Here is a 14,899-nt window from a genome sequence, read left to right on the forward strand (position 1 = left end):
TGTTACTTCAATTTTTTGAGCTTAGAAAAAGCTTTTCATTTTACCATTAACTTTAAAAATCTTCTCTAGGGACCCGTAATACTAACAGAGTAAAACGTATATAAATCCAGTAAGTTTTTTTTGACTAACTAACTCCGTGGTGTAGTGGTTAACATGTTAAACTACTGTGTAGGAGATCGGGGGTTAAATTCCCAGGGGGGAAGTGAAAATAATATAAGTCAAATAAATATCCATATGCGATTTTACACTCAAATATTTATTCAATATTACCCTGGAGTAGTCCCAAAAGCGCAAGAGTGATCACGTTGCCTTCATGTAAATAACAACCAGGATAACACTGCGTCAAAACGATTCAGTGCTCTATGCACCATTGGGTAAGGATAAGAAGAAAAAAATAGTTGACGATCACGCCGCTTCCCAGCAGGGGTAGGTAAAGAGAATGCATCCATATTTTTCCATTCATGCGAAGACAAGACATCTGTTTTAGCTAGACTTGAGCAATCGAATTAAAAACCGGATTCAAGAATATCTTTTATTAAAGGCACCACTTAATTCGATATTTGGATTCGATTATTTTAAGATAATCAAACAAATCAGTGTACAAATGAGTTTAGTATTATTCTGATATATTTGTCAGATTTACTTAAAACCCATAATCTGGCAATAAATGTAAAAAATAAAAAAAAAATACAAGCTTAAACGGGTTACTAAAAAAGTTTTGCGTAATCATCAGTCTCACCTGTACCTACTCTTAACTGATTGAAATAACATACAAAATATAAGTGGTTAAAAACCATGTAATTCTTTAATAAATTTTCTAGGTTGGCTCAGACATCGTGAAAAATCCGGTTGGCAATACAAAACTTTAAAATACAACCTTTATATTTTTAGTATTCGTGGAAACAAAATGAATAATGTATTTTTATTGTTTACGATCTCTCTCGCTTTTATTTGTTGGATATTTATCTCAGTGCTTTAGGTCTATATTTAAACTACCCATTTTCTGTTATTACTTCAGATGTTCAGAGTAAAAATTAATCATTTTCATACTTTTTTTTAAAAATAAAGCATCAAATTAATAGGTTTTTCTTCGATCATCTAATCATGTACTATAAAATGAGCTGTAACTGGGTTTTCCCATGCCAAGGGCACATTTAACAGTACTACTCTAAAATTATATAAAAAAATGTTATTAATATGCAATCAAGTAAGATATGACCAAATGATGCATTACATTATCTACAATATTTATGAATAGATTTTTTTAAACACCGTTTCGTTATTTAATGACTTTGTGTTTAATGGAAGCAGGTTTTAAAATTTTATAGAATAATAATCAAAGATTTGTTGACCCATATGGTATTTGATAGGTTTTGTTTGATGTACTTACTAAAAAAGATTCTTAAATATAAAAATAAAATACTTGAAGACCATTTTTTTGGGTTTATAAATGTGAACACGTGTAGTTTTGAGAACTACAGATATAATCATATTATATATTTACAGATATTATATATATTAGCAATGTAAGCGCCATTTATTGGCGGCATCTTTCTTCAAGCGGCATTTTGAATGTTTCCGATTGCAGTGTTGTGTCATAGATTTTAAATATTTTCATTACTTCAAAAGCACTGTGAAATTATACTCATAATAAATGTGTGGTGTTTATTTTTTTATTTTCCATTTTACCAGACTGAACCACGATAGCACGCGGCAGGGTATTTCAAACCACTGTATTTCAAACCATTGTGTTTTATCGGTTGAGTATATAATGACTCAAACCATTTTCCCTTAAAATTTTCCATTCGAAGCCATCAATATTTCCACGAGATTATACTAAAAGTCAATTTTCATTACAATTTTCATCATAAATATTTATAAAAAAAGATAATATCTGTAAGAAGTTTGGAGGGGTTTTATAAACTGCTGAGGGAATTATTGTCAAATTTGTAAGTTTTATTATTTATAAGTGCTCTAAAAATGTACTTTTTCCAAGAATTTATCACGAAACTCCTTTTCAAAATTTGGTAATCGAAACCACTCCAAAAATATCCCTAGACATCAAACTTTACAGGAAAGCGAGATGAGAAAGCATATTACCGTAAACATGTCAAACCCAATTGGGAATAACACTTTTTAGGTATCGTAATAAATGTATTATTCTTTTTTATCAATATCTTAACAAAGATGAATAAATAATATGGAAGTCTGGGTATTTACAGGATTTCAAAGGCTATTTTAAATAATAAATGAAACCACGCTACTCAAATGTCATAAGGTGAATTTATATCCTTCAATTAGCAGCGTATGATGATGTGGTTGGTGTCAATCAGGGGTAGAACGGTAATAGATATTACAGTGTAAAAAGTGATCACTTAAACAAGCCTATGACTTTTATATTATTTTTCATCTGTTTTACGATATCGATTTAAAAATAAATGAGAAAAAACAGATTTGTCATTAAAGATTTGGCCACATACAAAATATTGTGTTTTATCATTAATTGATTCGGCAGTGACTTCAGTTCGAGCACCTTGTTTGAAAATGATGCGGAATGCATCAAAACACGTGTCACAATAGACTTTAAGAAATAGTGATATTTACCTAGGTAATTATTTCTGCGCTTCAAGTACAAGTCCAGCAAATATTCAATAATTATTACTGTTAAAAACGCCCCCCGAAAAAAAACCATATCCAGCATGGTAGCCAAATGTGCCCATAACATATCATACTTCATTAATTACTACATATTATTACCAAATATAATTAATATTAATAATTATTACATTAATTATTAATATAATTTATATTTGAAGAACTAACTTTGTGATTTTCATTTTACAATTAAAATGTAACTTTGTTTTAAAATCACTATAAACATTTTATTATAACTTAATTATAATGTCTACGGTTTCGAAGCTAACCGCTTCTTTATCAATACTGATAAATCAGTCTTGATAAAAAAGCGGTTAGCTTCGAAACCGGTAGACATTTTGATTAAGATATAACATAATATTTATAGTGGTTTTGAAACAAGTTACATTTTAATTATTATCAATTATTAAATTTGTTAATTCGTCCAAAACTGCTTTCAACAGGATTATTTAATATCAAATTTATTTTTTGGGTATTCTTATTTATGGTTAGACACTTTGGCCATCGATCGTTTGTACTTGCTTATCTTACTTACTGTTTAAAATCCGGGAAATTCTCTTTTAATTAATGATACCTACGTCAACTTGATTTGGAAATTATCGTTTGTTCTCAAGGCACTAAATAACTCAAGATACAATCTGCTGAATTCAAAATGAGTTTCCAATCTTCGAATCGTGATTACACAGTAAGGATTTATTTGTAATTAGATTAGTCTCCATTGGTGATTTTGTAGGCTCAAGTGTGAAGGATAATCCTCGCGATATTTGATTTGTACACCCTTAAAATACTTAGAACTGGGGTTGGAACTTTGAAGTAGGTGGCGTATAGTTGAAGTGTAATTTAATAACACCTCATCCTGAGCTTTGTTCAGCTTCCAGTCCTTGACGTAATTTTACGAATATAAAGCACATTTATGTATGTACCCATTTACAAACGTTAACAAATTAATTTGTTGAAAGTTTAAGTTAATTTTGTATTAGTTTTATTTAATCTACATGTATATTTTGAGCCACGGAAAATTCTAAGGTTGCCTTTAAAAATATTAAACCTTGTTTTTATGTCTAAACGGACATAAAGAGAAAATGTTCCGTATGAAATTTACTTCAAAACATTATTACAAAATATTACATTTATTAGAGTTTACATGAGTATATTTTTCTATACGAGGACATTTCTTAGATGAATTGAATTTATATATTGAAATAATTACTTTATGCCTATTTCCATTTTAACCGAAAGTAAGAGTAGGTACTGAAAACTATATCAAGTACAAATTGGAAGTTATGTTGTATTTTGTTTATATTGAATTTTCAAAAAAACATTTGTAAAAGTAATACTTATATTTTTCTATTATCTTTTATTTTTAAGACAAGCAAGTGCGTTAATCGTCAAGTTGGCAAGCCTTCATGTTGGCGCGCTGTCATAGTCATTGCGCGCTATGTGTACTGAAGATTTCAGACAAGATTTTAGATACCTACTACTTTAAATCTTAAGGACTTTGAATTCATTTTTTTGAATTCTGAAACTAATATTGTTTATAAAACACAATGTAACGTCCGATTCGTGTTGTTAAACGTCTCATTCGATTTATATGACATATAATTTGGTTTGTGAATCTTGCAATTTCAAGTAACAATCCTGTAGTTAAGGTCAATTTAACATATTATTTTTTGACATCTCATCAAAGATAAAGAAGAATATGGAAGTCTGGCCACTTACGGAGCTGATGACCGTCATAGGTTGGTTTAAGTGTTCACTTTACACGCGTGTAACATTCACCAATTTTACTCATCATTGTCAACCGCACTACTCAAATTCTTGGAACTTCTATATATATGAACCAATTTAGAAACCTTATTCTTGAATCACTTGAACTTTATTAGAAACTACCATTGGTAAGGTGAAAAGAAGGTTTATATTGAGCAGAAACTCTTATATTAGTATGTGAGATCCGAATCCTGGATTACTCAATTTAACAGTTTATATAAGGTTGTTACTTTGTTTAAAATTTGACAGATGAAAAGGGTGTAATATAACATTGCGATTTACTAAACTTAATTTTATTTGACATTTCTAAAGCTTAAAAACTATTACATCGTGTTTTATTTGACAGATAATAATGGAGTTTATAAAACAATATTCTGATTTACAATAAAATATTTGAATATTCAAAGTTTTAAAAATCAATTTTCAATCGGTATGCGTCCGCGAGTCTATTTGAGAAACAAAACGTAAATAAAACTTAAGCTGAATTTAACAGTTTACGTATATATGGTAATTTACTTCATGTTATATTTGACAGATAATAATGGGGTTTTCAATACAATATTTTGAATTAAAATTGTATAATTTGATATTTAAAGGTTGATATATTATTTCTCAACCGGTATACGTCCACGAGTCTTGTGAAGTTACAAAACGTAAGTAAAACTTAAGGTGAATTTAAAAGTAAACGTACTCGTATATGATTTACTTCGTGTTATATATCGGGTTTATAAAACAATATCTGATATATAATTGTGTCGGGTTGTGGTCCCGTGGTTAGTTTCGCGGACTGTTAGTTTCGCGGACTCTTAAGTTAGAGTTTCTCAGTTCGAACCACATTTTGATACCTATTTCTAATAATGAGTCGCTAAGGCTCACAGAAATAGTATGAAATTGAAGTATTTTTGTAAATAATAAAAACAAAATTATTCTCTAGACAAAAAAACTAAAGGTTTAAAAATTAATTCTCAATCGGTATGCGTCCGCGAGTCTTGTTAAGTTACAAAACGTAAGTAATATTTAAGGTGAATTTACAGTACACGTATATAATTTACGTCGTGTTATATTGGACAGATAATGATGGCGTACAAATACGATATGATGATTAATGAGCAACTCATGCATATTGGATAGGATGTCCAGTGTAATTTAACGCCTTTTTACGTTAGTAATAATAGTTCTTACATATCATGCCGCGATGGAAACTCGACCCAAATCTTGAGAAATAATTTCCTGACCATATTAATGGAAATATGGATTTTCAAAGTCCATTATCGAATACTCATCAAACAGAAAAAGGATATTTTGCTATCTCTTTGAATGTTTGCGTTTGCGTAATACAATCTGTTTTTTATAATTCGCCAAAAAGATGGGAAAAGTTGCTTTAAATTATATATGTATATATGTATATATATATATATATATATATATATATATATATATATATATATATATATATATATATATATATATATATATATATATATATACATATATATATATATATATATATATATATATATATATATATATATATATATATATATATATATATATATATATATATACACATATCGCTCACTCCTTTCAAGAACGTCATAAATCAAAAAACTTGATCTTTACTTTCAGAAGAGCGTTTTTAAAGTTTAAAAATATAATACAATGTATTAAAAATAAATATCAAGCCACTTACTGAACTTTTTACGGTGCAACAGATCTTTTAAGGTAAAACCTGAAGGTTTTTTCTACATTTGAAAAATATTAGTATTTTTAAAAAAATAATTAAACAATACCTTTTCTTCAAAATGCAAAAACAACACTTTCTGCCCTGTAGCGGGTAAATATTAAGTTAAAAATGTGCCCCTTTTGCTGGGATATAGTACATTTTCTGGGCATTTGGAAAACATGCACAACTGAAAATTGACGATTTTTGATTTATGACGTTCTCGAAAGGAGTAGGCGATATGTATATATATATATATATATATATATATATATATATATATATATATATATATATATATATATATATATATATATATATATACATGTGTGTTTAAGAATATTGTGCAATAATTTTTAATGTTATCTCATATTGCATTTCCGTTTGTAATCTACTAGTGCAGTAACTAGAAACAGACCCCACAATTGCAACTGGAGTCGACTTTGTAATTACGTACGTAACAAATCCTGAGCAATTTTGACCTCTCCGGTTATGCTGCCAGAGACCATATTCGCACAATGAAACCAAATGAACACTGAGTCATTTTAGTTATCATACCGTTGCGATGCAGAATGCAGCGACGCGGGGTTTAGGAAGTTTGGAGAGCGCAGAAGTGTCGGCAAATTGCATTCATTAATGCGCTGACGTCGCAAATGCATTTTGCAGTAAGTTATCACGTTCCAACAGGGTTAATATATTCACCCCAAAAATATAAATTATAATTATATTATTTTTCGACATCTCAACAAAGATGTAGAAGAAGTTTCATCTCTCTAATTTCGATTTAAAAACTATGTTTCAAAATTGGATCATATATTTAGAACATCCAAGAATTTGAGTAGTGTCAATCATGGGTAGAATTGGTGAATGTTACACGTGTGTAATGTCTTAAACTCTTAAACCAGCCTGTGACGGTTGTAAGCCCCGATGCCGAGACTTCCATATTTTTCTACATCTTTATGGAGATGTTAAAAAAATTATAAGAAAAATAACTCCTTTAATTGGAGATAATCCAGATTCGTGAATAAGTATTTAGACACACTCAAAATGTATTTAAATTTTTGGGGATGTGTGGTGACGATGAAGAGGACGGTCGTGTTGAATAGGTATTTATTTATCAATAAATGCTACATGAAACGGTACGGCGTAGCGGTGGCGTAGCGAAGCGTGACGGGGTCGAATTGACGTGGTTGTAGCGTTGCCGTAGATGGACTGTCGAGCTGGCTGGAGTATCTTCTGGATGTTGACGAGGGTGCTGGACTGGAGATCGTAGCGAGGTCTTGATGCGGCGGTCTCGTGACGGTGGGACTGGAGATCGTAGCGAGGTCTTGATGCGGCGGTCTCGTGATGGCGTCGGTGTTACTTGGCGGATTCCCGGCGGAGGATTGAGATGTCGGTCGTAGTAGCTGCGTTCCCGGCGGAGGAATGAGATGTCGGTCGTCGTAGTCGCGATTCCGGTGGAGGAATGAGATAGGGGGTTCGAGGCTGTTTCTCTTTTATATCGTTTGGGAACCTATTGTTCCTTTGTCTTTAAAGTGCTAGTCACAATAAAATGCAATGGGACGTGTGCACTTCTTTTGTTCCCGGTCACTGACTCCTTTTATGTACTTAGTTGCAGTTTTTGGATTCTGAGAATTTGCTATTGTTTAGCGGTTTATTGGCCGCTACAAATTATATTTTTACGTTTAGCTACATTCTAATTATATCTTGTTAATTTTATACATGACAGTCTGGGGCAATCACAGAGCTGACGATCCTTTATTGGCTGGTATTATAAATCACTTAATTAAATAAATAAAATATGTGGTAGTTTTAGAAAAAAAAATAGTAGTGTGGTTGTCAATCATGGGTAGAATGGTGAATATTGCATGTTTACAGATATAAAATTTTCACAATTAATTTTCGGAAACACATCTTATAAGATATGGTAAACATTAAATAAATGACACCTATTAAACTCTGCCGTTTTCGTAAATTCATTTTTCCCCACTGACTTTGATGGCGTGTGGGCACCATGACATAAAAACTCCCATTAATGACTACGTTTAAACAGTTTAAGTCAGTTCTAGGCGCCAGAGCTGACGTCAGTATCTGACTCAATGTAAATCCGCCTCAAAGCTTTCAGTATACAAGCTTTACCTTGAAAATGAAAAATCATCTTCTCTGATAGTTAATAACTCTCATTAATCTTGGGTAAGGAAACAAGGTTTCCAAGGCACCTTAACCTTTTCCGTACTGATCATCCAAAAATTACATTTGATCCGAAGAGGGGTACCAAAAGACCCTAGTTTATATTTGTATGGAAATCGTAGTACACAGCTCGCAACAAGTATTAACTCACCGCCAACTGAGTCATAGGAACACTACGTCCGTGCCAACGCGTCGTCATGCGGCGACTGAGTGCGAGTAGCGGAATTTGAATATCGAAACACTTGATTAAACAAAACCCATGTAGTTAAGTTGTCTCACTCTCTCGTTATGGTAGTACTACATTTATTAGTGTGAAATAAATAACATGTCACTACCAGACAACAAATAGATGTGCTAATATAAAAGTACCTACTTAGATTTCGCGGTGCCGAATGATAAAAAAAAAATATTTTAAAACATTTAACAATTTGATTTAATACAAATATTTATTTTCTGGATTCATGGTGAATTAGTCACTACGCTCAACTACCATACTGGTGGTTCCGGGATCGATTCCCATTGGGGTTTAAAATAAATATACTTATAAGTGAAATTTTTCACTCTAATATTTATTCAATATTACCCTGGACTGGTACCCGAAAAGGAGGGCTGATCACCTTTCCTTCATGTATCAACTATCAAGATAACACCGCGTTTATCTGATGCAGAGTGCCCTATGTACCATTGAGTGCGGATAAAGGTTGAAAAAAATTAAAATTACAATAATTTGCAGTAAGTAGATCTTGTAATACTAAATTTATCGAATTGAAATTCATATACGGGGGATTTCAATGCCCCTGTTACATCAGACTGGGTTAAAACCCAAATTAAATTCATACAGACAAAACATTGCCCTAATTAGAACAAATCATTTAATTCCGGGAGCAAGAGGATACTTCCTTGTTATGACCGGATGTGATGACCTAGTTACAAAACCCTCATTTTAATGAATACGCTCGAAAAAACCGCAATTTATAACTTTTAAAGCGGCGGATCCATCCCACTTAGATTAGTTCGGATTTAACCTGGAAAAGCAAAGGGCAGAGCCAGCGGTCCCTAATAGTTGGTGTCGCCGGAGCCTTCGCGTAATGAGATTCTCAAACTTTTTGAATATCCGTCAGACTGAAGTGTGAAGTTTCAGACCGGATTTATTGTTAGTTTTAGTCTGGAGCAGACACGGAAATTACGAAAGTTGCCCACGGTATATTACTCGTGTTTCCGCTTGTTATTCAAAATATTCGTTAATAATATAAATTAAGCAAATATATAACCGAAATACGACATATTTTAAAAGTTTTGTCCGCCTCCGTAGTGTAATGGTCAGCACGCTTGGTTACCGTTCTGGAGGTCCCGGGCTCGATTCCTAGGGGGGGTCAAATAAATAAAAGTGATTTTTTCATTTAAATATTTATTTAATATTACCCTGGATTGGTACCTGAAGCGGAGGGCTGATCACCTTTCCTTGATGTGTAAACGATCAAGATAACTCTGCGTTTATATGACGCAGTGCCTTATGCACCATTGGGGTGCGGATAAGGGTTTTATTATTATTTATTTTTTTAAGTTCTCTTTTTTAATTTAAAGAATTATAAAATTCTGAACATCCCAGTGTTTTCGACCTGGTGTTTGGCTGGCTTAAGTATTCACTCCAAAAACATATCAATATTAAAGGTATCTTATCTTGAAATATCTTGCGAGTGTTTTTGCCTAGAATTTTCACTCATGAATCAAATGCAATTATAGTAACTTTAAACATAACACGAGTAGGCATAGGCTATAAAACTTATAAAGTTGAAACCTGAGTAGTGACATGATAAACGGTGTTGCATAAACCGTAGATAGATTTCAGAGTCACTTGGACAGTAGGTAATTACATTTTTTTTTGATATATCTGGGTATACTTCTTCAGGCTGTTGCAAACTCAATCGCGGAACGTCATGAGATGGATCATATATCTTTGACTTCCAAAATTTTCTAAAATGTGGTTGCAAATTATGGGTAGAATGGTCTTCAAACCCTTATCCACACCCAATGGTGCATAGGGCACTGCATTATATAAACGCAGTGTTTTATCTTGATCGTTAACACATGAAGGAAAGGTGATCAGTCCTCCGCTTCTGGTACCAGTCTAGGGTAATATAAAATAAATATTATAGTGTAAAACCACTAGTATTTATTTTAACCCCCCTGGGAATCGAACCCGGGACTTCCAGCATGGAAGCTAAACATGCTAACCATTACACCACGGAGGCGGACCATGGGTTTACAATATACAAAAATATACTATTGAAGCATATTGTAACAATTTAAAACCAAAAAATTAAGTGTAAAAATAAGTTCATTAATTGATTCGGCAGTCACTTTGTGGTAAAATCTATCCATTTTTAATTAATGTTTTACTAAGTAAATACCACTATTTCTTAAAATCTACTGTGACACGTGTTTCGATGCATTCCGCATCATTTGGTGTTTGAAAATGACGCGGAATGCATCGAAACACGTGTCAAAGTAGATTTTAAAAAAATGTGGTATTTACTAAGTAAAACATTAATTAATAATGTAAAAATAAGATTAAATGTTCAAAAAATAAGAAATTATGTTATACTCGTAATATGCTATGGATGTGATAAATATCTGCGTCATAAAATGTAAAAACATATTCATGTTTATAATTTCACGCGGTTTATGGGTACACTTTTGTGAAATATTGTATAGATTTTTAATATTAGATTAGTTTTAAGTATAGTCCTTAAATTACAGGTCAAAAATAATACAATTCGCGTTTTTACACATACATATGTAAATGTAGTATGTCTAGAGGTGTTTATTTATTATTTATTACTGCTTGGCACATATCGCTCACTCCTTTCAAGAACGTCATAAATCAAAAAACTTGATTTTTCGAGAGAACGTTTTTAAAGTTTAAAAAGAAATCACAATGTATTAAAAATAAACAGGAAGCCACTTATTGAACTTTTTACTGTGCAATTGATCTTTTTAGGTAAAACCTGAAGGTTTTTTCTCCATTTGAATAATATTAAGTATATTTAAAAAAAATAATTAAACAATACCTTTTCATCAAAATGCAAAAACAACATTTTCTGCCCTGTAGTGGGTAAATATAAAGTTAAAAATATGCCGCTTTTGCTGGTATATAGTACATTTTCTGGGCATTCCGAAAACATGCACAACTCAAAATTCACGAATTTTGATTTATGACGTTCTTGAAAGGAGTGAGCGATATATGTATACGGTTTTTTACACGATTAAATCTGTAATGCAAATTTTAATATTATATATTTTTTACGAAACATATCTGAGATCCTCAAACTTTTATAAATGGGTACCATAAAAATATAATTAAATTAAAATACGACATTTTACTGGTTTGCTATATGTACTCATAAAAATGAAATATTTTGTAATTGAAATCATAAAAACGCCACTGATATTTTTACTGGTAATAGTGAACTAACTAATTTACCATAACACCGCTTATCCGCAGGGGTTGGCAGAGAGAATAGAACGCTACACCTCTGCAAACAATCTTCGCCTCTTCTACATTCATAAATCTCCTCAAACATACCCGCTGATTATTTCGACTCCTGACCTGACCACATTAAAGTATTTGAAATTATTGATCATACCAAGTTTTCCTTGGTCTTTCTCTGCTTCTATTAACAACATTCGCCTCGTTAATATGTTTTACAGTTCTTTCTTCACTCATTGGATTCACATGGCCAAACAATCTCAAAACATCTATAAAAAAATTCAATGTTTAAGTCAACCGTGCGTCTTTTCCTTAAATCACATTTTGGACTATTATTTTTTGACATCTCATCAAAGATGAAGAAGAATATGGAAGTCTGGGCATTTACGGGGCTGACGACCGTCATAGGCTGGTTTAAGTGATCACTTTACACACGTGTAACATTCACCAATTCTACCCATTATTGACAACCACACTACTCAATTCTTGGAAGTTCTTTATATAATATATGAACCAATTTTGAAACATTATTCTTGAATCACTAGAACTTCACTAGAGACATCTATTGATGAGATGAAAAGAAGCTTTTTATTTTGCAGAAAATCTTTTATTAGCACATGAGGTCCGAATCCTGGATTACAATCATACACACGAGAAACGCCAGAAAATATCATTTTGATTTTTATTATTTAAGCTTATAATTTGATCAGATAATTTATTTACAACATTTTGACTGTGTCCAAATATTTGCTCAGAAAATAGTTCAAAATTCGAACAGCTTTCATACATCGTGAAATCGGTTATTTAACGTTTTCAATATTCAAAATGTTCATTTCTTTATGTTAGTAAATTGATTCTATTTGCCAAGGTATTCGCAGGTCAGAAAAACCTCAGCCCACGAACAATAAGTTTGTATTATTTATTTATTTAAAAAAAAGAGAAATATTTTTTTTTTTATTATTTACTAAAATATTTCAATTTCATAATATTCCTGTGAGCCAAAGCGGCTCATTAGAAATAGGTATCAAATGGTAGAGTGGGTTCGAACCGAGAAACTCTGACTTAAGAGTCCGCGATACTAACCATGGGACCACAACCCTAAACATTGTTTCGTCATTAACTTTGTGGAGTGACATGTTGATATATTTTTTAATTAAACACTTGAATATATCACTTTAATGAGTTTTATTTATATATACGACTAGTTTCAAAAACTTAATTAAAACTAATTTAGTTTTAATTTGTACCAGAAGATGAAAACATCTGTAAGTTTTTGAAACTAGTCGTATATATAAATAAAACTCATTAAAGTGTTATATTCAAGTGCTTAATAAAAAAAAATCAATAATTTTGTAGACCATAGGCGAACCCCGATAAAGCAATCGTCACTGAAATAACTCGACAAACGAAATCAGATAAACTGTAAACTGTCCTTGAAAAGTAGTAGAGTGTCGTGCGAACAAACTTTCTGTTTATGACTTCCAGCCGAATTAAGGAATTTGTCATTTCGCCCAATCAACAGGTACCGATCGCGTGCTCATTTTTTCCGAAATTTCTAGGTTATAGTTCGCGGCGGTGATTAACTTGATATTTTGATAATTGAAAACGTCGCTGTTCTTACTAAAAAGTACAAAATATAACGAAAGTTGACAGTGACGGATTGAGGCAGACACTTGAAAAATCGCGTTCGAATATACGCAATCCCTGACCATATTTTTGTAGCCTTATTTAGAACACTACATATCGTAGTCGCACAGGAGAAAACGACCATTTAACAAAGCGTAAAATATTCAGGACGGCCATTTAAGTCACTTTTGCTTGGCAATAAAATAAACATCAATGCGGTTAGTCATTTTTAACAAGTCAATATATTATACTTCCATGTTTAAAATCCTTTGAGATTTTTTCCAGGGCAATATTAAGCTAGTAAGTTATCAAATAGTCAATGATCACGTTTTTGTAAAAAAATGCCCTTATCACTTTCTCCTGTGTGACAACGATATAGTTGTTCAGTTTAATAAGAACGAGTTTTATAAATATTTTTTTTTCTGTACGGTAATCAAACATACGAATCACGATACTTCTGTCTTTTTTTGTATGAACCTTAAAACAATAAAAAAACGTATGTAAAAAGAACTCGGCTTGGTGGGTTTAAAGAAATTGTGTTTATGAATTTTTATGAATTTATGTATGTGTTTGACGTTCTATGAGTTCGGTTCAATTATTTATTTTGAAAATTTCTGAAACAATAAACAGGTTATACAAAATATAATTATATTATTAAAAAAAATTATTTGTGACAAATGTGATTGCAATAATTTGGCCAACGATTGTAAATACTAACCTTTTAAATTTTGTAATTGTTTATCCAGTAGTTATGATTAATGATGTCAATAAAATAGTCTGATAACGTTAATTTTTTAAGCCAGATAATTCTCTTTTTCGACTCTTTCATAAATAACTAAATTTGGTAAAAAATAAAACCATTTTATGTACTTTTTAAAAAAATCAATAAATTAAATAAAAAAATGTTTGTACTATTTAAACAATTTTTAATTTGAAAAATAAAACCATTTAATTTCCTTTTTAAATAATGATTAAATTGGATGGTGTATATAATATGGTAAAAAATAAACACTTATAAGACCGTTTTTTTTGTTTGTTAATGTGAACACGACTGGTTTCGAAAACTATTCTCAAAAGATATTCTCATCAATTGGTAAAATATGAGATCACATTACAGATGTTCTCATCAAATTAATGAGAACATCTGTAGTTCTCAAAACTAGTCGTATTTACATTAATTAACTGAAAAATTGATCTTATACAAGTGTTGAATCTTAATATTTAAATCATGATCTTTTTCCATAATGGTAGTTCTAAATCAATAAATAATATAATCGATGCTTACGTTTAAGTTCTAATTGCAATATTTTTATAATAAGTTTATTACATAAATAAAAGAAAAATACATCACATATTTTTTTGGAGAGTTAGTGACAACAATACACCCTTCACAGTTTTCAAATAAATTTTATTATACAATCACACCGAATGAATCCCATTTCTCTCTAGCA

The sequence above is a fragment of the Brachycentrus maculatus genome, unplaced genomic scaffold (genome assembly GCF_059751285.1).
Source record: "Brachycentrus maculatus isolate JH-2025_06_01 unplaced genomic scaffold, ASM5975128v1 h1tg000656l, whole genome shotgun sequence".
Lineage (NCBI taxonomy): Eukaryota > Metazoa > Arthropoda > Insecta > Trichoptera > Brachycentridae > Brachycentrus > Brachycentrus maculatus.